This window comes from Miniopterus schreibersii, assembly GCF_964146895.1.
Source record: "Miniopterus schreibersii genome assembly, chromosome: 5".
In the NCBI taxonomy this organism is placed as follows: Eukaryota; Metazoa; Chordata; class Mammalia; order Chiroptera; family Miniopteridae; genus Miniopterus; species Miniopterus schreibersii.
The window spans coordinates 14773139-14798669 of NC_138106.1; the positions used below are offsets into that span (position 1 = coordinate 14773139).

Below are 25531 nucleotides of genomic sequence, written 5' to 3' on the forward strand. Positions count from 1 at the left end.
GTGAACCTGCCACAGTTTTGTGGATGCTGTAAGAAAATACAAGACTCTTGGGTCAGAGTAAAAATTTATTACTCACAGAATTAGCAGTAGCCAGAGGATCATCAGCTTCCCATATCAGAATCATTTCCATGTTCCATGAGACGAGGTCAAAATGGACAGATGAGAATGGTGACTGTTGTCTGAATCTTATAGGAAGAAGCATTTTAATGGCTATTATTGACAGCCAGCTAACTTCCTGAAAAGACCACTGAAATAATATGTTGATTAAGAAAAGCAAAGTTTATTATTCTCTAGTAAGGGAGACTACTTTCTTGACAGAATCTTAGTAGTATCTTGGGAAAGGAGAGATCAAGGACAGATACTTGTAAAAAGTTAGGGTCTGATTTTAGAGGAGTCTTTCAATGGCAGGGGGCTCATTGGGATTGAACAATCCTCATGATATCATAGGATTAGGATTAGTGAGCATATCAAGGTGAGGATTTTGAATTAAAATTTAATAATCTAACAACCATTTAATAAGTAGGTAATTTGTCCTTTTGAATATGTATTGTCTATAGGAGGAAATATTTACTCTGATGAACAATCTATTGTTTTGAAAGGGGGCTGGTTGAATAATTGATTATTTGGATAAATGGATTTTCAGGATTCCTACACCTTTATCCTACTGGGGAAGAATTTCCTGCAACAGTAAAGTCATGTTCATATATATAATCTTAGTCCTTGACTCTGATAACATGTTTAGTTGTAGGCAGCTTGTTCTCTCAGAGCATTAATTTGTTAATCCAAGGACACTATTTAATTAATTAAATGGAAGAAAATTTACAGGTAGAAGAGAAGAAAATGTAATCTGGAGGAAGTGGAGATATGGGTCAAGCTGAGAGGTGGAGGCAAGGGTATGATGATGGAATTACCAACCTAATTTGGTGAATCACAAGGAGTTGAGCAAATGGAGTGAGCATCAAACTCAGAAGAGGTGGATTGGATAATTCAGGGCACTGAACCCCGGATGACAGGAAATGAGGAGGTAGCTTGTATGGCTACTCAAAAGCATTAGAACTAGCTAGACATATGTGGTATTACAAAGAGTTTTTCTGGCCATATCCTTTGTTCTTGGCATGGAACTCCTAAAACCTCTTGGAACTCTTGAGTAATAGGAGTATCTTTCTATGCTGATGAAGTGACTCATGGTAGGTTCCTAGATAGCTTGAGGATTGGGGCTAGTCACTAGAAAGAACAACCATGTGATTAGAAGGTTGTAACTTTGAGCCAGCCTGACCTCAGAAGAAGAGAGGAGGGCTAGAGATTGGTTTCAATCATGTGACCGATATTTAATCAATCATGCCTATGTAAAGAAAACTCTTGACACTTAAGCCCAGTGGAGTTTCCTGGTTGGTGAACTCATAGATATGCCATGAGGGTGACATGCCCTGACTCCATGGGAGATGGCATGGAAGTTCTGCATTTCCTTCTAGACCTTGCTCCATGAGTCTTTTCATTTGTCTGGTCTTCATATGTATATCATAAGTGTAGCATTTTCCTGAATTCTGTGAGTAGTTTTAGTGAATTATTGAATCTGAAGGGGGTCACAGAGAACTCCTGGATTGGCAGCCAGTTGGTCAGAAATGCAGGTGGCTTGTGGGACCCTCTGAGACTTGTAGTTGGCTTCTAAAGTGGAAGTAGTCTTGAGGAAGACAGCCCTTAAACTGTGGGGTCTGACACTAACTGAGCATCATAAGTGAATTGCAGTACATCCAATTAGTGTGAAACCATTTGGGGTGAAAACAGAATAGTATACCACTGAATAAATAAATCATTTCCTTAGATTAAAGTGGGAGGAAATTGGGTAGACATAGGAAGCCAAAACTGAGAAATATATTCCTACTAAAAATAGAAAAAATAAAGAAAAGAGAGATATAATTTTTTTTATAGTTTCCTTAAAAAAATTATTGAAGTCTACATTATTTCTTTAGGAGTTATCACATTACTTTCAAATTCAGAAATATATAATATGATCTTAGTTTTTTGGTTTTGTTTCTCTGGTTGTTTAGCCTTTTAATGATGACTAATACAACTTTCTAGTAGTGTAAAGCTTGAAAAAAAATTTAAATTTAAACTAGGGATGTATTCTAAGTATAAGAGAACACTTCATAATTGACTTAATCTCCCCAGTCATTTTGATGCTTAAAAAGGAAGGGGGGAGAGGGCAGAAGCAAAAGATGTATTTTCAAAATTCCTACCAGAATACTGGACACAGCTTTAATCACTGTAGAAACTTCACTCTATTTTACACCTGCAGCTATCAAAAACAGTAGTTTCCTAGTTAATTTAAATAAAATAACACTGAAATTGCTAGAGGTGAAATGCTCAAATTGCATACTTTGCTGCTGAAAACACATCAGTAACATCTGAGATTTTTTCCTATTTTGTTTTTGTTTCAATAAAAAAAGAGAAATACCACCTGTCACAGACAGCAAGGAGAATGGGAGATAAACATAACTAAGTCTCTTTACTTGAATTTCTTCTCAAAAAATGTATAGAACTTGAAGAACCTTTTATACTTATCCTTTTCAATATCACAAAAAGCTCACTTGTATGAACGAAAAACTTCCTTGGAGAATGCTGCTATGACTTCATAGTTGATCGTATCTTTGTCAGAACTGCTGCCCATTACAAGAGAAACTCACCAGGTTGAGTTTACACAAAGGAAATGGGTGAGAAATATCAGCAAACATAAGATTACTAGACTAAGAAGGCTAGTAGCTTTAATAAAATGTGGAATGTATAAAATGTACAGAAAAGTGCAAACCGTGTCTTAATAGATAAAATTTCCATTTCTTCTTGAGTGTTAGTAATTGTATCTTTGAATGAATTTGTCCATTTCATCTAAGTTGCTGAATATATTGCCACAAATATGTTCACAATGTTCCCTTATTATCTTTTAAATATTCATGCATAATGATGTTACTGCTCTCATTTTTGATATTGGTAATTGGTGACTTCTCCCTTTTACTTTTTTTTCTGGTCAGTCTGGCTACAAGTATGTCAATTTTATTATTATGTTCAAAGAAACAGTTTTTGGTTTCATTGATTTTTTTAAAAAAAATATCTTTATTGATTTCAGAGAGAGGAAGGGAGAGGGGGAGAGAGAGGAACACCAATGATGAGAGAGTCATTGATCGGCTGCCTCCTACAGGTTCCCCACTGGAGATCGAGCCCGCAACCCGGGCATGTGCCCTGACTGGGAATTGAACCCCGATCTACTGGATCCTAGGTCAATGCTCAAGCGCTGAGCCATGCGCAGCTGGGCTCATTGGTTTGTAAAGGTTGTTTTTAAATTTTCAAATATTGGAGATGTTTTCAATTTAATTTTTTTGTTTGTATTCTTGTGATAAATTCATGTCTGAAAAAAAATCTTCAATTTTATTTCATTTTTCAGAAACATGTTTCTGGATATAGGATTCTAGGTTGACAGTGTGCCCCCCCCCCCCCCCCCCCGTGCACTTTAGACACATTACTTCACTGTCTTCCCTCTTGCATTGCTTTCAACAGGAAATCTGCTACCATTTTCATGTCTTTTTATCTTACATTACATCTATTTTTTTCTATGGCTGCTTTTAGACTTTATCACTGGGTTTCAGCAATTTTATTATGATGTATGCTGGTTTAGTTTTCTTTACATTTCTTGTGCTTAGGGGTCATTTAACCTTTTGGATGGCAGATTTATAGTTTTAGTCAAATTTGGGGAGTTTGGATGGTTATTTCTTCAAATACTTTATGCTTCCCCCCTCCTGTTTCTCCTCTCCATGGAAGATTCTAAGTATGCATATATTGGGTTGCTTGAAGTCTCATAGCTCATCGATGCCATGTTCATTTTTTGGGGAAGGTGTTTTACCCTTTTCTCTCCATGAGTTATTTTGGATGGTTTCTATTATTATATCTTTAAGTTCACTCTTCTTTTCTTCTGCAAAGTCTAATCAACATCAGTCTTATCCAGAGAATTTTTCACTTTGGACAATGTTGTTTTTATCTATAATAATTTGATTAAAAAACCTTCCATATTCTTTATTTAACTTTTTGGACATTTAGAATATAGTTATAATAACATTTTAAATGTATTTTCTAACATCTGTATCAATTCTGGGTCAGTTTTATTAACTGATCTATTGTCTCATTTCTGCACTATGTATGCCTGGTAGTTTTTTTCAGCTTTATCGAAGTATTATTGACTTGTAAAAATTTTATATATCTAGGGTGTACAATATGACATTTTGACATATATATACACTGTAAAATGGTTACCATAATTAAGCTAATTAACATATCCATTACCTCAAATAGTTTCCTTTTTTTTTCTGAGTGTGAGAACTAATAACAAATTTCAAATATATAATACATTATTACTAACTATAGTCTCCATGCTACATTAGGTCTCCAGAACTTATTCATTTTATAACTGACAGTTTGTTTCATTTGACCAACATCTCCCCATTTTCTCCACACCCCCAGTCCCTAGTAACCACCATTCTACTCTCTGCTTCTATGAATTTGACTATTTTAGATTCCACATATAAGTGAGGGCATAAGTATTTGTCATCCTCTGTCTGGCTTATTTTACTTAGTATAATATCCTCACATTCATCAATGTTACAGATAGCAGGAATTCTTTCTGTTTTAAGGTATAGTAATATTCCATTGTATAAATATATCAGTTTTTTTAAATCCATTCGTCCATTGATGGATACTTGGGTTGCTTCCATATCTTACCTACTGTGAATAATGCTGCAATGAACATGGAAGTGCAGATATTTTTTTGAGACAGTGATTTTATTTCTTTTGGATATATACACAGGAGAGGGATTGATGGATCATATCATGGTTCTATTTTTTATTTTTCTGAGGAAACTCCATATTGTTTTCCATGAAGGTTGTACCAATTTACACTCCAATTTACATCAAAAGTATACAAGAATCCCCCTTTTTTACATATTTTCATCAACACTTGTTATCTTCTGTTATTTTGACAATAGCCATCTAATGGATGTGAGGTCATATCTCATTGTGGTTTTTATTTGCATTTCCCTGATGTTAAGTCTTCTTAATGCACACACACACACACACACGCACACACAGATACACACTGATACACACAAACAAATAAATGGGGTGGGAAGAAGCTTTTGGAAGTGGTAGATATGTTTATGAGACTGATTATGATGATTTCATGGGTGTGTGCTTATCTTCAAACTCATGATGTTGTAGACATTAAATATATGTAGCTTTTTGTATGTCAATCATTTCTCAATAAATTGGGTTGTTTTTTTTTAATGCTTTACCATAGTTTTAGTAGGGTTTCAGAAAATATTGCAATTAGATGCATTTGCTCAATCTACCATATTATAACAGAGTCACTGTTAGTAACTATTAACTCTTAGAATTATTCCAAATATTCTCGGGATAAAAAGTTATCCTTATAATGTAGACTTATAAAACCTCAAATGGAAGGTTATGTTTTGCCCTTTTCTCAATTGAAAATAAGGAAAAGTCATTATCATTGAAATTAGGTTTCTCACTTTCTGGAGAAACATAATTCTCACATTCTTTTGGGAGAGAAGCACATTCAAAGAAGATTGATTACTTGGGGGCTTCCCTGTGCATTATCATTTTGAAGGCTGTTTGGCTTATGGAGTCCTTTAACTTATTAAAGAACCCAAAAAATATAAGGGGAATGTTGAAAAGAAATAGCTGTAGTTCTTTAAAGCATTAATCCGTACTACCTGGATTTATTTCTTTGTAGGATTAAGTCCCTGCTCTATCAATTTAGCCCTATTTTTGTTCCAGGACAGATACACTAAATACTATGTAGTCGGTCCTGCCAGTGACCTTGCTAGTGCGAGTCTGAAGTGCTCCCTCTTTTTGTGCATTGGTTTCTGTGGAATTTTTTCATTTAAAAACAGGGCTTATCCATTTGAACTAACCTGGATACAATGTTCTCATCACTGTTCTGTAGTGTTGTTTACATTTTCCAGTACCAGTCTGATCAAGTTTACAACGTTTTGACATTCTTTGGGGGAAAGCCACTTGAGAAAGGAACGGATAATGTATACAGATTCTCCATTTTAAATATTCCTTTTTTTGCTTCTGACTCAACTTCAAATGAAATAAGATTGCTTTTAAGAGCAAGAGAGATTAAACTAGTGGAAATTTGTAACTCTTAAAAGTTGTATCAGTTGTAGTTTAGTTTTGATTGATCTTGTAGGGAAGTGCTTCATTTGGGAAGTCCAGACGTGCACCATTGCACCCAGATGAGTTTGCTACTTTGCCGTCTGGCATCAGTTTGGCTATTTTCGTTGAAATGATGGCATTTTTTTTTATACCTTTGTGGATATTTTTCCGTGTTTCCAAGTACCAAAAAGATGGGCCCTTTCAAATTTCATGATAATGTATGCTCACTGTATGCATGATTTTCCCTCTAATCTCCGCCCTAATTCAGGGAACTTAAATCTCGTTTGTAAATTCATTGTAGGGTGAAATGACTCCTACGTTCTTTGTGAGTCTGCTTGAAGAAAAAGGATATTTCATTTCTCCTTTTAATTAAAAAAGTACAACTGGCCTTTCAAACCAAATCCGAGTCCAATATAATTTTATCATAAAAAGGAGATGCTTCGAGGGAGATTAATGTATGGTTTCTGAAACCATGCTTAGTTACAAAAAGCAAATACTGTACTTTTTGAGCACTTCGTTATGAAACTGTGGGGTGTAAGAAGGAGTGAGGGATCAGAACAAATTAAAAAATAAACTTGGGGGTGGAGTTATTTGCTGAAGCACTGCCATGAGTTTCCTGGCGCAGCCAGTGGGAGATGTCAAGCAATAAACTGAAATAAATGAACACTGAAACCAAATAAGAACCATAACTTGCTCGCACAAGGATATGTTTTAAGTTTGGGAGAAATAGTTTTTGCTCTGGCTGACAAGGCCCTGTTTGTTGTTCAGTTGTGCTTGTTAAGTCAGAGCATATGCACCCCGACATGCATATACAGCTTTTCAGAGCGACTCTCCCTAATATTGGGAATTCTTGGCTACTTTCCAGCCTAAGGAGAGGTTAGCCAAAGACTAAAGCTCTACTAAGACCACCCACAAGATCAGCTCCGCCCCTTCTCTGAATCTGTGCCACCGGAATAGGAATGGAGAAAAGGGGAGGCAGCACAGTGGAGGACAGATGGGGAGAGGAAGGGAAAAAGGCACAGAAGAAAGTGCAGCTTTTCATCAAATAAAATTAAGTCCTTCTTGCTTTTTGCCCTCTGATTGGATGAAAAGGTGGGAAACAATTACATCAGCCACTTCTTAGCATGGAATTTTTGTGTGCTTGCTGCTTTTAGCCAGAAATACATATTGGGGTTTTCAGTAATACCTACGCGTTGCCAACTGTAATGGGTGTTTTGGGTCTTTCTCAGATTTTAGTTTGAAGCAAACACAATATTTTGAGAACATCTGTCCTAGAAGATTCATCTAGTTCCAATATTAGCTCTAAATTTGTACTGTAATATTTTGCATGGCAGGGAACTATAGGAATTCATTCCATGACATCTTGAAGGCATCTTGGAAAATTCTCACTCATTTTAATGAATCTTTTCGTTTGGAGGTTTTTGGGTCAAGATGCTGGGTCCTGCTAAGATCTAGCTGAGTTAAGATCCGTTAAAAGATTAATTCCTCAAATGTTTATTAGAATCAATCAAGTGATTATATGCTTACCAGCAAAACATTCACAACTGTCCTTCCCAAAGTTGCGTAAGATCCTTTCCTGTGAGTCTCTTAAAACTTTTTAAATAAGTTAAACGTGAAGCGCAATCAGCAGCGATGGTAAGCAATTTCATGTGCTGGTTAGGAACTCACAGTGATTTTTAAACTAGCCATGAAATGGACATGAAATGCAGAAATGCATAGTTCTACTTCAGAGCATCAGAAAATATTTCAGAATATCAAGGCAGATCAAATTTAAGAGAAAGAGATCAAAGGAAGCAATTAAATAAGTGACGATGTGAAAAAAGCATGGAGGGACATCAAAAAGAAAAGAACGGTAAGGGGAGGACAGGCCTGAAATGTGGAGATGTGAAGAAGGTAACTGGATGACTATTTGCTCTGGAAGGCATGTGCGACCCACTGCTGGGTTCAAGAGGGATGGGCAGGAGCTGCAAGACTAATGACAAGAAGAAAGAGATTGAACGTAACGACTGCGTCCCGCACATGGTTCTCTTCTAAGTGTCCACATGTGTACTCCCAGGCTCTTACACTGCAACGTGCGTAGAATTGGTTTGTTCACTTATGTGACTATTGCTCACTTCATATAAACATTTCCCTGGTGGTTTAAACATTTCTGGAAGCAATTATGTTTCTTAGAAGTAACTCTGTGCTTTCCAATTAACATGCTATGAAAAATGGTGCCAGTCTTAAAAAGTCAGACATTTTCTGTTATTGTGAAGGATCCTTAAACTTCTCATGAAGAAATCACTGTCCGTGACCTAGGATCTTGGAAACTTCTACATGAGTACATCTCGACATATATACATGTGTTTTTAGATGTTCACATTCTGTTATAAATAGATATGTACTCACAAAAACTGGCCTATAATACTCTTCATAAACTCATGTTTCAACATCCTGAACTTGGGGAAAAATGGAGAAAAATTTTATTCTTTTCAAGCAGACAGGCTTGAATTGGAATATTCTACAAACAACAAACACTTCAAGTCTTCATTTCTCAAAATTAAAAGAAAGAAAAATGTGCTTTCAAGAGCTATCACTTTAAATTGTGCATCTTACAAATATGCAGATAAATTCAAAATTTTAATCCACAGTTCATTGACAATGCAAATTATTTGCCAGCATTTGGAAGTCAAACAGGGTGAGAGGGGAGAGCCTTTACATATTCCAGGTTTAATAGCTGAACACCAGATGGAAACAATTCTACAATGAAAGAAATCTGTTAGGATATTTTGGAGATCTGTTCAGTTCAGCAGCACGTCACTGGTTATGGAGGCCAATTTTTCAGAGGACTTATTTAAATTGCAGATCCTGAAGTAGTGCACTAATTTAACCCAGAAAATGCCAAGTTTTGGAGTTATTTAAATTTTAATAGTTCTTTGATTTAAAAAGTATCTGCTTTTCTTTCAATAATGACTCATATACTTGATACAAAGACTTCTGAGGCAGTTAAACATGAATGGAAGGAGTGACTTTATGTAAAATGGAAATAATAATAAAAATTTCGCTGTTAATGTCTACAATTACGACCATTTTAAGGGAATTGTAAAACTATGAAAATCTTTTTTTTTTTTTTTTTTGCTATGAAAGTCTTTAATCCAGGACAGTTTATGGCATTTAATATCAAAGGATTTGAAACAACAATTTAAATAAATAAATTAGCCTATAGATCTTTCAAAGGGTGAGTTTTTAAGTGAATTTGAGCAGAAACAAAGGGCAACAAAATCTGCTTGGTAAATAATAGATGCTGGGAGCTTTGACAATGAAAGACTGGGAAACTAGTGGGGTACCAAGCAATAACTTTCAGAGGGGGCCTCTTGCATATCCATGCCTGTGTTTTCTGGAAAAAACTGTTGAAATTTGCAGCCTTATGACAGCAAAATTATCCATTACATGGTGAGTTATAGATTTTGGATAAAATCCAATTCAAGTACTTTCATGAGAACTTGACATGATAAACAGAATACATTGCTTTCCCGAATGCAGTTTGTTTAAAATAAAAGAACAAAATACTACTCTTATAATAGATGATCAGAATGTCAATCCTCCCCACCCCCATTGCTAGATTTTCATTTCATGAAGGATTTCTAGGGGACTGGATCTATATACAACGTGCCGAGAGCCTAAAATAAACGGGCATGGAACCAATGGGAAGCAGACAGTGACTGAAGCTTGTCCATTTTATTTACTAAGCATGGGGAGAATAGTGAGGGGCTTTGTGGTGAGCAAAGGGAACAGGAGATTCAGTCTTCAACCTGCTGATTTGGTCCTACCCTTTCTGCTAGGTATTTGAACTTTTTGAGCACAGAGGTGGAAATAAAGCAAGGGAGGAATGGAAAAGAATTTAAAAGCTGTAAAGAGGAACAGAAGAGAAAAGAAGGAAGGAATAATGGTGAGGAAACTATTTTTTTGAGTCATCTATAAGGTTGAATTCTCGGTTTCTAATAAAAGACATTTCTCAGTGACCCTTGCTGTCTTCTAATGAGTCACGTCTTTGAGATAGTTAATCTACCTTCATTGTATTAAATCAAGGTATGATCTGAGACTATATGGAAAACAAATTTCACGGTGCTGAGATTGTTTCTGAGTAATTTAGGGGAGATTGTCTCTGAGTAATTTAGGGGATGAAGAGAAGTAATTTAAACTTCCTCATATGGTTACCTAAAAAAATTAAAAATGGAACTACCTTATGACCCAGTGATTCCACTTTTGGGAATTTATCTGAAGAAACCTGAAACATTGATTAGAAAGAATATATGCACCCCTATGTTCATTGCAGCATTATTTATAATAGCCAGGATTCGGAAGCAGCCCAAGTGCCCATCAGTAGATGAGTGGATAAAAAAGCTGTGGTACATTTACACAATGGAATACTACTAGGCTGTAAAAAAGGAGGAAATCACCCTGGCCAGTAGCTCAGTTGGTTGGAGTGTCCGGTACACTCACCAAAAAGCTGTGGGTTTGATTCCAGATCAGGGCACATACCTAGGTTATGGATTCGATCCCCAGTTGGGGTGTGTACGAGAGGCAACCGATCAATGTTTCTCTCTCTCTCTTTCCCTGCCTTCCTCTGTCTCTAAAACCAATAAACATCCTTGGATCAGGATAAAAAAGAAAAAAAAGAAGGAAATCTTACCCTTTGCAACAGCATGGATGGACCTGGAGAGCATTATGCTCAGTGAAATAAGCCAGTCAGAGAAAGACAAGTATCATATGATCTCATTCATATGTGGAATCTAGTGAACAAAATGAACTAATAAGCAACATAGAAAGCGACTCAGAGATAGAGAGCAGGCTGACAGATATTCGAAGGGGGCTGGGTGTGGCGTGAGGGTCAGGGGATTGAGCAGAAAAGAAAAAAAAAAAGAAAAAAATCATGGACATGAACAGCAGTGTGATGATTACTGGGGGGAGAGGGGAGGGGAGATGGAGGAAGGTTTAGGGGGATAAATGGTGATGGATGGAGACTTGACTTGGGGTGATGAACACACAATATGGTGTACAGATCGTGTGTTGTAGAACTGTACACCTGAAACCTGTATAATTTTGTTAACCAGCGTCACCTCAATAAATTCAATAAAAAGTAAAATGAAGTAAAATGAACATACTCATATGGACTTTACCCATAGGTGGCGCACTTTTTATTATTAGAAAAGATGGGGCAACTTTCCCAAACAATTTATAGTTACTCTGAAGAGGTGGAACTAAAGCTGCCAAAGGATGTCTGGTCCATGAATCAAGAAACCCGTACTCAAGTCCCACATCTGCAGCTAACTGTGGGTGAATAATATCTGTTTTCTTTTTAACACTGCAGTATCCCAGCCCATAAAATAAGGTTGGCTTGGATGAATTCTGAGGTCTCTTCAAGCTTTGAAAACTGATGCGTCTAGGTTTGCTTTCTTTTAAGAACTGAAACACCTGTGCTTCCTCAGTATACTGAATGTAATACATCTGTAATAAATATCTCGCAAAGGCCTGTGAATCTTTGAATGTTTTCCCCCACTTAACACTATCTTTCTTATCTCTGTTTTCTGTTCTTTGGGTGTTAGAAATCTGCGTCTTACAAATTGAACAATTTCAATTGAACAATTGAAAAATACTGATTGAACGATTCAGTTTATATTGCTTGACTTGTTGAGTGACCTGATATTGAACATAATAAATTCTTCAGGAATCACAGAAGTACTTTTGTGAGGCCAATTGTCTTTGATGATGGGGGACTTTGTTCGCTAAGGCGGATGATACGCAGAGTGTTGAAAAGTAGGGTACTGCTATTAGGTAGAGGGAGAGGAACTGGATCAATAATGGACAATCTTACATACTAGAGGGAAAAACATATTTTTTAAAGCTGAGAACTACTTGCCTATGTGCTCTGGAGTCATGATTCTCACACTGTGAGTTCAGAATTAGCTCTTAATTCTGATTTCACATCAAGGCCTCTGGGGTCTATTTTTCCTCATATCCAATTTCTTCTATATTAATAAGGTATAAACCTATACAGTCTTTCTACACTAAATCATTGAACTGAGGAGTTTTAGGGATTGAGCATATTCACTGGTGGTTTTTTCCAACTTACTGCTTACGGATGGCTACAACATAGTAAAATGGCCATTAAAATGGGCTTAGAACAAGAATAGAGCATTTTTCCCAGCTTCTTTGGCTTTTAGCTGATGACGTTGGGCATTTGGGGGGGGGGGATCCAGCTGTATTTTATTTATTAAAATGCTTTTATAATACTTTATTTAGATATAATTCACAGATAAAATACATCCTTTTAAAGTGTATAGTCACAGAGTTGTGCAACCATCAGCACATGCAAGTGGAACTACCATCCTACCCTCCATTTATACTCTCTTATCACACATTTCCCATGGTTTAAGAAAGTCCCGGAATCCTAGAAATTCAACCAATGCTGGTGAATGGTCTCCCAACTCTCAGAGACTCCAATGGTTTTATGGTTCTATGAAAACATAAGTAGATGCTCCTAATAATCACACACATTGAGAAAATAGTGAAGAAAGCTTGTATTTTAGCTTTACCAGGTAGTGATTATTTTCACCAGGTTCTAAAATCATTGTGACCAGGGACCATTTTTGAGTTTTCAAAGGTTTAACAAGTGTCCGGGCTAAAAGTGATATAGAAAAAAATTATTGTTGTCTAAGCCAAGAATGTAAGGCTGTGAGTAAAAACCGAGGACACAAAAAAAATCTGCAAACAGTTAGATTTGGCTAAGAATAAGAGAAGGAATCTGAGAGACAATCACTGTAAGATTGCAAGACAATCTTTTAATTACCCTTGCTTAATTAAATACAGGCTGTGTAGTATAAAGAACATATATGGATTTTGTTGTTAAAAAGCTTTTAAACTTACTTCAGCTTTGCTATTTTCTAGTCATTTAAATGTGAACATAGCAAGGGATAGCAATTATTATGTATAAAAAGGAGCAATGACCATCTTCCAGACAATTACTGGTAGTTCTTGATTTTTAAAGCCCCAGATAAGAGAATTCCAAATTTATTTCTTAAGTTCACTGAGACAATTCCGTGTCATAATATACCACTGCTTTTTACAATTACAAGACTGAATACAGAGCTTTGGGGCTAGCAGACAGAATATAGTAACCAACTTGCTATTAGACAATAGATCAGACTAAAGCAATTACAAATATATGTATCTGTGAGATAAGACTCCTAATGTGTTTAGCTTCAGGAAGAGTTCATTAGCAAGATCTAGATCCATCCTACTTTAAATTTGACCAGCACATTAGAGGCCATCTATTTTGTGAAATATGCCACATGGATAGAAGTAGGTAGAGCAATACTATGTTCCTTGTGCTGTTTTTCTGGTTTACTTACTCTGGGTACCATAACCTTCACTTAGCCGTGGAAAAGTGTATCTATCACATTCAAGGTAGGCATCTGCTAATATTTTTAGAAACTACAGTGTTTCCTTAAATTATGACTTTAAGAATGGCAAAAGAAATCCTACGTTATGTAATAGAATGAACTCTAATTATAAACAATAACTAATATACATTAGGGTTCTGATAAAATTTCTAATTTATTTTATTAAAAGACACGAAAACCATTTCCTAAAATTTGATTCTGGTCTTGTTTGAATAGCTGTTCTCTATGTCCTCTTGGTTCACTTCTGCCCGTGGAAGTGGCCTTGTTTCACTCCCTTCTGTAGCGTGATGTCACATTTGTGTGTCTGTATTCTAATTCTCAGTGTCTACTGATGAGTTTACTCAAAGTACAGCCTTTATCCCTTTTGTGAATTGTTAGAGATGCTTGCTTTTCCTTGTAATGTTGCTAGAATCCTTGCTGTCTATTTTACACATTATCAAAGTGAATTTCCTCTCTGCTCACATGGCACCCTCCTTCTCTGCCCTACCGAGTGTAGTCTTTTTATGGGTTGCCTTCTTTGCTGCGTGCGCTGCACTTGGAAGGTGTTTTGAACATTCGATAGGAAAAGTATCATCATGATCAGGGCCCAAGCTACATGTGCATTTCTTTCTTTCCCCCCTCAGAATTAATTCCTTTGTTAACACCATTACACATCTTCTATCCTAAATACGGCAGATCAGGGGATGCTTCTGTGAAAATGTTTCCTAATCAGTATTGTGAAAGCTGTACTCATATTGAGTAAGTCACCAAAGGCAAGATTATGCCGCATCACAAGCAACCCTCAACTTTCAATGGCTTAAAATAAGAAATGCCACATGTTCATCCTTGTTGACTGGGGGCTCTGCTCATTCTGATCAGTGAGAGATACAGGCTGACAGAGGCTCCATTTCAGCATATTGCCATGATTGCCAAGTTAGGAAGGACATATGGCAAATTTGCACAGTGACAGTTAAATTTTTTGCTCCAAAGTATTGCATGCCACTTCTACTCATATTTCTTTGGATAAAACTAGTCACCTTACCATACCTGATACAAAGGGGTAAGGAAGTAGGATCCACCATGTGTTCAGAAGTGCAGAGAACCAGACACAGCAAACATTACAACTTCGATAGCAGATAAGAGATCTAAAGCCTAGTGAAAATAAGCAACAAATTCAATATCATCCACTTATTCATTAATTCAGCAACAGTGACAAGATCTTGAATGAAAATTCATCACGACACAACTCATGTACTTAAAGGATCTGGCCCAAGGAGCCACATGCTTCTGGAAGAACAACGGCAGCCTGAAACAATGGTTTCAGGATGCAACACACATACTCAAACAACACACTGTAACTGTGGCTGTCTGGGAAACGAGCAGCAGATGAGCTAGCTTGCACACAATATCCAAAGATGAGGGGATCTTTCTGGGCAAGACTTGGAACTCTGTATAGTACTCAAAGGGAGAAGCCGACACACAACGTACACTGCAAAACGGAGGTGGAGTGGACTATGACAAAATCATTTTTAAATGAATATTTAGCACGGAAATCACTTGGTTATGCCTCTTTTCTCCATGGCCCCCGCTAATCCCTCTACAGCAGTCCTGAACAGTGGCGTTTTCCCTCCAGAAGGATCACAATTTAGAGAGATTCTCTTTAACATATTCCCGGGAGCACATATTCCTCATAACAATAAAGCAATAGAAAAAATAACGTGAAATGAGTGTAACCTTAATTAAAATGCTCTCCTGTTGCTAATTCTATGGTCAAAATGAAAAATTAATGGCGTTTTTCTCTGTCACTTTCAATGATCTTTGGAATCTTTTCAAACTATTCCTTTTTTTTTTTTTTTGGTACTCACCAATGATGATGAATCAGGTTAGCCTTGCTAACATAGAAATGTTTACACTACCCAAGAAGCCTCGTGTTTCCCTCAGTATTGGATGTGACATGCTTGCTTTGTAGTATATTCAGGTGGAATTGAATTCAAACTTGAAATGTGTTTACTTTTACATTCGTTCACAAGCTTTCAAGAAATTTGATGTCCGCATGAGTGCATTTTCATATCACTAAGGTGGGGAAAAAAGTACTCTTAGAAAATGTTACTTCTTCTGTTTGATCTGAAATCGCACCTTTCAGAATATCAGTTTAAGTTTATATTATCAGTGGACCTTTTTCAAAACTAGGCAGTTGGCCCTGGCTGGTGTGGCATAGTCCCGTGCACAGAAAGGTTGCTGGTTCAATTCCTTGTCAGGGCACATGTCTGGGTTGAGGCTTGATCCCCAGCAGGGGGCATGCAAGAGGCAGCCGATCAATGTTTCACTCTCACATAGATGTTTCTCTCTCTTTCCCTTTGCCTTCCCCTCTCTCTAAAAATCAATAAAAATATTTAAAAAATAGCCAGTTGAATTTTGCTAGAAATTAAGTCTTTCTAATTTACTTGCCTCCTGATTACTATTTTTACATAAGCTTAAGTGTTTAATTTTTAAGTGTTTATAGGAACTGGAGATTTTTTTTAATGGAACAAAGATTATTTAGATGAAAGTAGAGACATTTAAAATTGTAGTGTACTCAAGTATATCATTTGTATCACACTTATTAATGTTTAAAATGCTCTGACAGCTTGCTGATTTATCTTAACAAAGTTAAACTGAACAATATTTATATCCATACATTCAAGTTTAGACAAGAAATACTGGGAGGTCTGCTTTCCTTTTGTCTGAAAATTTCTGTGCTTATTTTCTTTATATGTTAATACAAAATGTACTTTATTTCAGATGAAGCAATTTTATAATAGTTATTTGTAAAATGATTCCAGCTGGTCTATTTCAGAGTTTGCAGCATCAATTTTCTGTCCTTTCAAGGGCAGTTTTGAGCACTCTTTTAGTTATCTATTGCTGTGTTAAAAACAGCTAATTTGTTACTCATGATTCCGTGGGCCTGGAATTCAGGCAGAGCTCAGCGGGGATGGCCTGTCTCTGCTTTATCTGGTGTGGCCAAGGTGGTTGACAGGGTCTGAAGGATTAGAGATGGCCTCAGTCATATATCTGAGACCTTGGTGATGAATGTTGGCAGAGCATCTTGGCTCTTTTCCATGTATGTTGTCTTTTTTCATGTAGTCTCCTATCATTTAGTTGATTTGCCTGAGTTTCTTTTATAGAAGGTGAATTCTGAAGGAACAAAAGCAAACATTTTAAGACATAATTGCACAGGGTCACGCCCACCGTATTCTACTGGTCAAACAAGTCATGAGGCTCTCTGAGATTCAAGGAGAGTGGAAATAGACTCTATACCTCCATGGGAGGAGCGGCATAGTCACATTGAAAAAGGGTACATGAGAAAGGAGGGAAAACAATATGCAACTGACCCTCTGTAGCTGCGGGTTCTGCACCCGCAGATTCAACCAACCACAGATTGAAAATATTCAGAAGAAAAGAATTGTCGCCAATGTGTGGCGTATGATAGGCATCTATACTGAACATGTAAAGGCTTTTTTTTCTTGTCATTATCCCCTAAACAATATAGTGTAACAACTATTTACATATCATTTACATTGTATTAGGTATTGTAAGTAATCTAGAGATGGTTTAAAGTGTACGAGAGAATGTACATAAATTATATGCAAATACTATGTCATGTTATATAAGGTACTTGAGTATCTGTGGATTTTGGTATCTGCAGGGGTCCCAGAACCAACTCCCAAGCAGATACTGAGGGGGAACTATATCGCAAACACAAATGAGTGAATTATTTTTCTAAAGCTACTCCTATGTGCTCCTTTGCCCAAATTATAACCTAGCCATTTACTGTATGAAAGTCTCATGATAAATCAGGACAGACCAACTTGCAGTTTCAAAACTTTTGGTCAAATTTCCACAAAAGAGGTAGAAAATTTCTGCTTAAAACTCTTGGACCACTTACTAAAGTTAAACAAAAAGGGCTGCTATTTAGTTTAAAGAATATAGCTGTGGGCACTCCCAGCTTTATCCAAAAGACTGCACACAGGCCCTACTTCAATTTCATTAGAAAAGTAAAATTAGAACAGCTAAATATTAAATCTTATAAAGAAATATAATTCGATTTGATGTCATTAGGAGCCAGTGCAAAATAGAGGGGACTGTGGAGCTGGCTTAACTGCTTCTGTGCTGAATAAAACATCAGCCCTGAAACCGTTCACCTCCACCCTCTCAGCCTTACCTGCTGAAGTTCACTTTTACTCATTAGCTCAGTCATTTCATGGAATGCTGTTTTAGGGACACATATGTTTCCTATTAGCAACAATGAATTAATGGGAGATGTGTGGTAATATGATAGCAGAATTCAGTAAAAATTCTATTTGAACTTAATTCTGTGGGGTATGAACATAACCCACAAAGGAGTACTCTGATCTATAGTGAGGAATAATTTGCCTACTGCTCTGGTTTGCAATTAATGAAAAGTCCTCAGGAAATCCCAATTTCTGATTAAAGAGAGTTGATTATGATTAATGCATCCAAATTAACTGCCAAAAAGGAAGCCACCTCATAATTATCTACATGATTCCTCCAATTTTAAATTCCTAAGGCTACTCGTATCTGAGCCCTCCTCTCTAATCCTTAAAGATGTCTGTTTGGTTTAGCAGAACCGTGATGGCCCTTACGTATGTAGAAAATATTCAAGGCCTTACAGATTTTCTTTCCACCCCTCTGTCTTTCTGTAAAAATAGTATCACTGGTGTTCCAGCAAGTTGCCATAAACCCAGGCTGTCAGCTTCAATGCACTTGGTCTAGTCTCACAAGTGCTGCCTCACCCCGGAGTAGTTACTCTTAGCCATGCTCTGCGCTGCTTTCCATGGCACTTGGTTGAATTTTCGGAGAGCAAAAGACATTTTCAGTAAGATATAGTATGGAGGGCTGGCTACTAATTTCATTTTTCAAGCTAGCTCCCTAAGAAAGTGAATTCTTACAGATCAATTTTTTGTAACAGTATAAGTTTTTGCATTTTTTAGGGTATGCACTTCCATCTGGGAGCAACATTCAGGCCTTACCGCCAGGAAAGAAGAGGTATTTGGGGGACTTGTCTTAAAGCTTCATTTTCTTAAAATTTTATTTGTGTTTTAAGTGAGATGTAAAAACTAGAAATGCTTTACAAAGAGGGCTTCACTCAACATTTACTAAAAAAATGTCAATTGTTTATATAAAAGATTATTACTATTAGTAGTAGTAATATTGGTAATAACACAGATAATAGTAGCAGTAGCTCCTTTTGAGGTGGATCATGGAAGTGGGGTTGATGGAAATCAGCTACTCCTTGGTGTCATTAGGGCGGCCCAGCTTTCCAGCTGCCATTTTTTTAATTTTTAAATTTATTGCAGTGACACTGGTTAATAAACTTTTGTAGGTTTCAAGCGTACACTTCTGTGATGCATCATCTGTACATCGCATTGTGTGCCCACCACCCAGAGTCAGATCTTCTTCTGTCACCTTATGTTTGAGCCCCTTTACCCTTTGCTAGCCTCCCAGCCCCCTCCCTCTGGTAACCACTGCACTGTTGTCTATGAGTTTGTGTTTGTTTTTCTTTTGTTTGTTTGTTCCAGCTGCCGTGTGAGTGTCCACATGCATTCCCATCATCCAGTCTACATTCCTGAGTGCTGGGCTTAGGAAGGGCTTAGGGCGGATTGGAGGAAGAAGGCCATGTTGCCTGGAACACACACACACACACACACACACACACACACACACACACACACGTGCGCTCACACACAGGAAAGCAGATCTGCATCACACAACTTCACATTTGTGTCTTATTACCAGATGCAGTGAGTTGTGGTGCTCTGCATTTTTTGAGTTCTGTAGTGTATTTTGAATAGCACTACTTTGTGCAATTGACCTTTGTGTGTGTGTGTGTTAAAGTCTTGATATTTCATTTTAAATTTTATTTCTTGTTATTATTATTTTTTTAAATCCTCACCCAAGGATATTTTTTTCATTGCTTTTCAGAGAGAGTGGAGGGAAGAGCGAGCGAGAGAGAGAAACATCGATGTGAGAGAGACCCATCGATTGGTTGCCTCTGCACACACCCCGACCAGGGCCAGGGATTGAGCCTGCAACCAAGGTATGTACCTTTGGCCAGAATCGAACCTGGGACCCTTCAGTCCGAGGGCCAGTGCTCTAACCACTGAGCAAAACTGGCTAGGGCTATTTTTTATTTTTTAATTTATTGTTGAGAGTACTACAAATGTCCCCCATTTTCTTCCCGTTACCCTCCCCCCTCTCCCCCCCTCCCCAATTTTTCCCCTATCTATTGTCTATATCCATGGGCTATGCATACATGCTTATAAGTTCCTTGGTTAATCCCTTCCCGCCCTCCTTCCTGCCTTCCCTCTGAGATCTGTCAGTCTCTTTCACGCTTCCATGTCTGTCTGTGGTCCTATCTTGTTCATCAGTTTATTTTGTTCCATAGATTCCACATGTAGTGAGATCATGTGATGTTTGTCTTTCTCTGCCTGGCTTATTTAGCTTAGCATAATATTCTCCAGGTCCATCCACACTGTCCCAAAGGGTACAGGATCCTTCTTCTTTATAGCTGCGTAGTATTCCATGGTGTAAATGTCCCACAGCTTTTTATCCACTCATCTACTGATGGGCACTTGGGCTGTTTCCAGATCTTAGCTATTGTAAATTGTGCTGCTATGAACATAGGGGTGCATATATTCTTTCTGATTGGTATTTTGGGGTTCTTAGGATATATTCCTAGAAGTGGGATCACTGGGTCAAATGGCAGTTCCATTTAAAATTTTTAAATATTAGAAGTTCTAATATGTTCTTCACATACCTCCATATAGCCCCCCTTGCATGTCCTTTAAGGTATGTGTACCCCACTTTGGAGCAAGAAAACAACTGTTCCAAACATTGGCAGAAAAAACACATAACATCTCTGATATAAGCTGATGTACTTTCATCATTGACAATTCAGTTGTTGATTTTTTTCCAAGGACACTGTAAAATGGTAAGGAGAATTTCCATGTCATGTCCCATTTTCACTTCCTTATTGCCTACTGAAAAATTGGTAGAACTTATCACATGATTCTAGCACTGAGGTAAAATTAATTAGAGGGTTTGAATAAAACTTATTCCGAGTTGCTTCAAAAAAACCTTCATGATTTTTCTTAAATATCCATGAACCAATTAGAAATGGAGAATTTTTAAAATGTTTGTAACAATCTATTAGAACCTCTGCTTCTATTAATACCATTAGGGAGTTAGGGACTCACAGCAACATAGTCTTGCTTGATAGGCACATTTTTGTGGCTGGGAGGGCTGGAAATTTTCCAGCATAATGATTTTCAGATCTGTAGCATCCATCACTCAAGAATTCTTAGAAGAAAAAGAGAGAGAGGAAGAGAGATACAAAGATACATAAAGGATAATTACTACAACATGTGTTTCAGATTTTAAAGACAATTAGCTGGAGACCTCAAACTTTCCTTTCTCATTCGGCACACACAATAAAAAATAATGCTTCAGATTGGGTAAGCATTTTATGCTTTATGATTGTTTTATTTGATGTTTTTACCAATACTCTAAGGTAGCCAGGAATTATTACCTCGTTTTTTCACTTGAAAGAATGAATAAAAAGGAGATAAATGGCTTCAAGGTCATCCAGCAAATCTGGGTGGAACAAACTAAATCTAGGTCTCTAGTGCTCTAAGTTTGCCTTTTCTTAAGAAAATCTTTTCTTGGTGAACCTTTAATGGTTTATGTTATTTATTTACCTATTTATGTAAATAAGATTTTCATTATGTTAATTATAATAATAAAAACATTCTTAACATAAAACTACTCTGTGTGACACAAGTGGAATAATATTATTGATTAGTTTGGGTGCTCAGCTGAATCTCCAGCATGAAGATGAAGGAGTTGGAAGGAAACTCATACTATCGTTCCCTTGAGTTCCCTTAGACTCTGGTTATACCTATCCAGTGCCTATCCAGTTCTTTAAACTCTCTTGGAATGAAAACATGCACCTTTGCTCAATAACACTGCATTTTATAACAATAGAATATAAATTTAAATGTACCAATTTGGTGAAATTTCTTCAATGGAATGATGACATTATAATGTATAATGAAAAACATTAGAGTGTGAAATTGAATAGGAAAGTCTTACACTAACAAAAACTCAAGATAGCATGCTAGCTGGCATCCTAACTTGCCTTGTTCTCTCCAGAATAAAATTCCTAATTCACGTTCTACCTCAAACACAGCTGCCGGTGCAGTTGATCCCTGAAAAATTGTTATTTACTAGTCTCCATTTAGAATCACTTTAATCCTTAAAAGCCTTCTCATCTTTAGTAATAATCTCTGTTAGTTTCTCCATCATCATCTAGAATATTTACCTTCTATGTGTTACCTTTTATTAGGTAGATGAAATAATTTAAAGTCCTTATTCGGTACTTAAAGGAATGGCAATATCATGGAATTTTTTTTTCCCCAGGATGCATAAGGTATGTCTGTAGACTCTTTTAGTGAGTTTTATTTATTATCCAGTGATGGTGATTAGTAAATACAGTAGGTGCTGGGCTAGTGCATAGACATGAGAATTATGTTAAAGGGAGAATCTTTTGGTGGAATGATCTGGGAAGAGGCAGAATCCTGAAAGGTTGTCAGCATTTTCTTAAGTCAAAATTTGATGAGCACCAATTCAGGTGAAAGCATGGCAGTGAGAGAAAGGTGAATCATGGGTAACGAGTAGTGTCTTTTTCTCTTCTAAATAATGTTTTAAAGTTAAAATAGGCCTAACTATCCAACTCTAGTTTTCTAATAACAGGTTCATAGAGTCCCTTTGTGTTCCTTTTACAAACTATTCATTATGTAAACTATCACCCTTAATCCTGAGGAGAAGAAAATATGAATTGCCCCTATTATTAGGGACAGTTGTGGGGCTGCTACAAAGTCCCACGAGTCTGTGTTTCTATGCAAACCTGGGAACTATTCTGATTGAAAGAAAATGTTCATTTCTACGTAATCCGTTCCAGTAGACTTGATGCCATGACTCCTTGAACTGCCTGGTCATTTGGTTATAAGTACTGGCTTGAATGTTTTCAGATATCGTCTGTATGAGCTAATACCCATGTTACATTTTACAAGCTATTTTTCTATGTACCATATTCTATTTCCTATTTACCATATTATTATGTTAAATTCTGCAATTATTTCTTTTGACAAGGGGTCCTGAAACTGTTGAATAATATGTATTTATACTTCCTTTGGGAAGAAATGATTGTTGCTGTTTTTTTTAATCACAAACACATTTCCACTATTAAAATATAAAAGGAACCAGATTTATTGTCTGAATTTTATTGGGGAAATGTGAAAACATTTTACAGTGTGTTGGTTCATGGGGTAGATAGGACATTCCTGAGAGTTATTGCTACTTGGCCACAGCAGGGATCCTTAGGGTGCTGCCAAATCACTGCTTGGTCATGGGGTGCCCTTCAGAGGGGGGAGGCTTCAGTAAAGGGAATTAGTGGTTAGAGAAGAGTTTGAGATATTTTACTCTTTGGGCTTAGGTAATATCAGGGAGAGGAAGGTGGGAGAATTGCATAAAGACAGATGGAAAAGTCCTCACTGTATTTGAACAGCTGCCAAAAGAGTGCTCAGCACAAGGACCGAAAGCCCAGCATTTTCCTCTTTATTCAACATGTGGGCTACTCACAGACAGGTCTCTGAGCTGGCAGGTCTCATTTTATCACTCACAAGCTGTGAATATTAGTAATAACTCACTTACATGATTGTGATGGGACTGAGCAGAAAGAATATTTGTAGTTTTTGGTAGACTGTATATAGCCCTGGTCCTCTGTGAATACAAAGCCTCCTCACCTGGGTTCATCTGTGTTAATCTGTTTCACTGTTGTCTTTTGACCACATTGAAAGTCGCTGCCTGGCATGCTGAGGAGAAAGTGAGGGGAGCCTTTGGCTCTGTTTCCCAGGCCTCTGTCTGAAGGATGAGAAAGGCTTGGGTGATGCTGGTCCCCTTTCCTTTTAAAGTCCAGATCTGGAGAACAAGGACTGCAGCGGGCTTCTGTGGTATTCCTCTAGGGTCAGGGTGACCTTGTCTGCAGATGGTGTCTGACATATTCCATTTGACACGACCTCCTCTGCTTAGCAGTCTTTCACCTGCCAAGAAAAGCTCTGCCTCCACCAAAGCAGGACCTTGAGTTTCAAACCGAGGGGCTGACAGTTGGCAGCTGCTATCGAGACGAGCCAACTCTCTGCTTTGCAGAAGCTTGTCAATACCCCGATGACAAAGGACTGGTCTGGAAACAACTGGCATTGGGTATGGGCTGATTACAGAGCTCATATCTTGGGAAGATTTCAATACCTTTGATGTTCCCCACAAGCACTGTTTTTCCTTCACCCGTACAAAACAAGTCAAAAGATAGGAGCAAATGGCAAGTGATTAATACTCAGAAAGCAAAACAGGTTAATATGTTAAACATGCTTGGAGAAAAAAAAGCTTTTTATCTTTTATAGCACATAAAAACAGTTTCCACTTGGCAAATTGTCTTTCTTTAAAAATAGCATAGAATCATGGGGTAGGAAATGAGAAAAGCGAAGGGAAAGTACTCTAGCATGCTTTCCGAAAGTTATGAATTGGATTTTACCTGTATGCTGAATCTGAAAATAGTTGCTTTTTACTAATGAAAAGTCATTATAATTGTTTGTTCTAACACTGTGGGTTTTTTTTCTATCCCTAAAAGAAATTCAAAGTTTGATCACTTTGTCCTTGGGAGTTCTCCACATGCTAGATAATGTTAATTGTATCCCTGTTGGGTCACATAAGTTCCTCTGCCTGTTACAATTCCTGAGAACTTGTAGTTGTAGCTAGAGGCTTGCTTTTACTCAGGTCTGATTGTCTGGCAAGGTTACTCCAGTGGTCGTGTTGTATACTGACATCACACATAGGAGGCACATAATTCTGACGGTCTCTTTGTGTTATTAGCATTAGTAATAAAAAAGAAACAATAAAACATGCACAATGAAAATATTATTCAGAATTGGCAAGGATATGGAGCTATAGATATCCTACTATAATGCTGGTATGAATACAAATTGATAGAAACATTTGTGTAGGTATTTACATTATACAGTATACCATTTAGCTATTGCTGCTTAGTACACTACCCCAAAATTCAATGTCTTAAAATAATAAGCATTTATTATCTCTCACATGTCTGCAGGTTAGCTGGGAAGTTCTTCTAGTCTTGGATAATCTTAGTCACATATCTGTGGCCCGCGATGGGCCAGGTAGGTAGCTCTGTTGACCTTGGCTGGGCTCTCTCACATGTCTGCAATCAGCTCACCACAGGCTTTTCTGGGATGGCTTTGCCTGGGATAAGTGGGCTCTCTCTTCTGGACTTAGCCAGCTGGAGCAGGCTCGTTCACATGTGGTGGCGGGATTCTTAGACTGAGAAGCAGCATGCAAAGCCTCTTGAGATCTGGGCTTGGAATTTGCCAAGTCCCTTCAGCCAAATTATATTGACCAAACAAGTCATAAGTTCAACCCAGATTCACGGGGTGGAGAAATAGATAGCACTTTTCAGTGAGAAGCTCTGCATGGTCACGCCGTAAAAGCGTATGTAACGGTCTGGTTCACATTTTGATGTTCAACTGCTGGCAGCTTTTAATCCTCCCTCCTCCCTCCCCCGCTCTGCCCCACATCTGGGGTAGATGGTAAGAGAGCCGGGTGCACCTTCCCCTGGAGCCTGTGGGAAGTTCACCCCACCCAGGCCCCTGTCCGCGCAGGAACCTTTCCCCCGCGCCGCCTCTTGGCTCTCTTGGACCCCAAGCAGGATCCTTTTCTTGCTTTCTCACGCCGTGTTTGAAGCACCGCGGGAGAATGCC

General features: G+C 37.6%; 1 long non-coding RNA gene across 1 annotated transcript in view; it reads left to right on the forward strand.

Annotated features, from left to right (window-relative positions):
* The window catches only part of LOC308557430, a 173335-nt gene that overhangs the window by 118807 nt on the left and 28997 nt on the right, over positions 1-25531 (forward strand). The gene's annotated exons all lie outside the window — the stretch shown is intronic.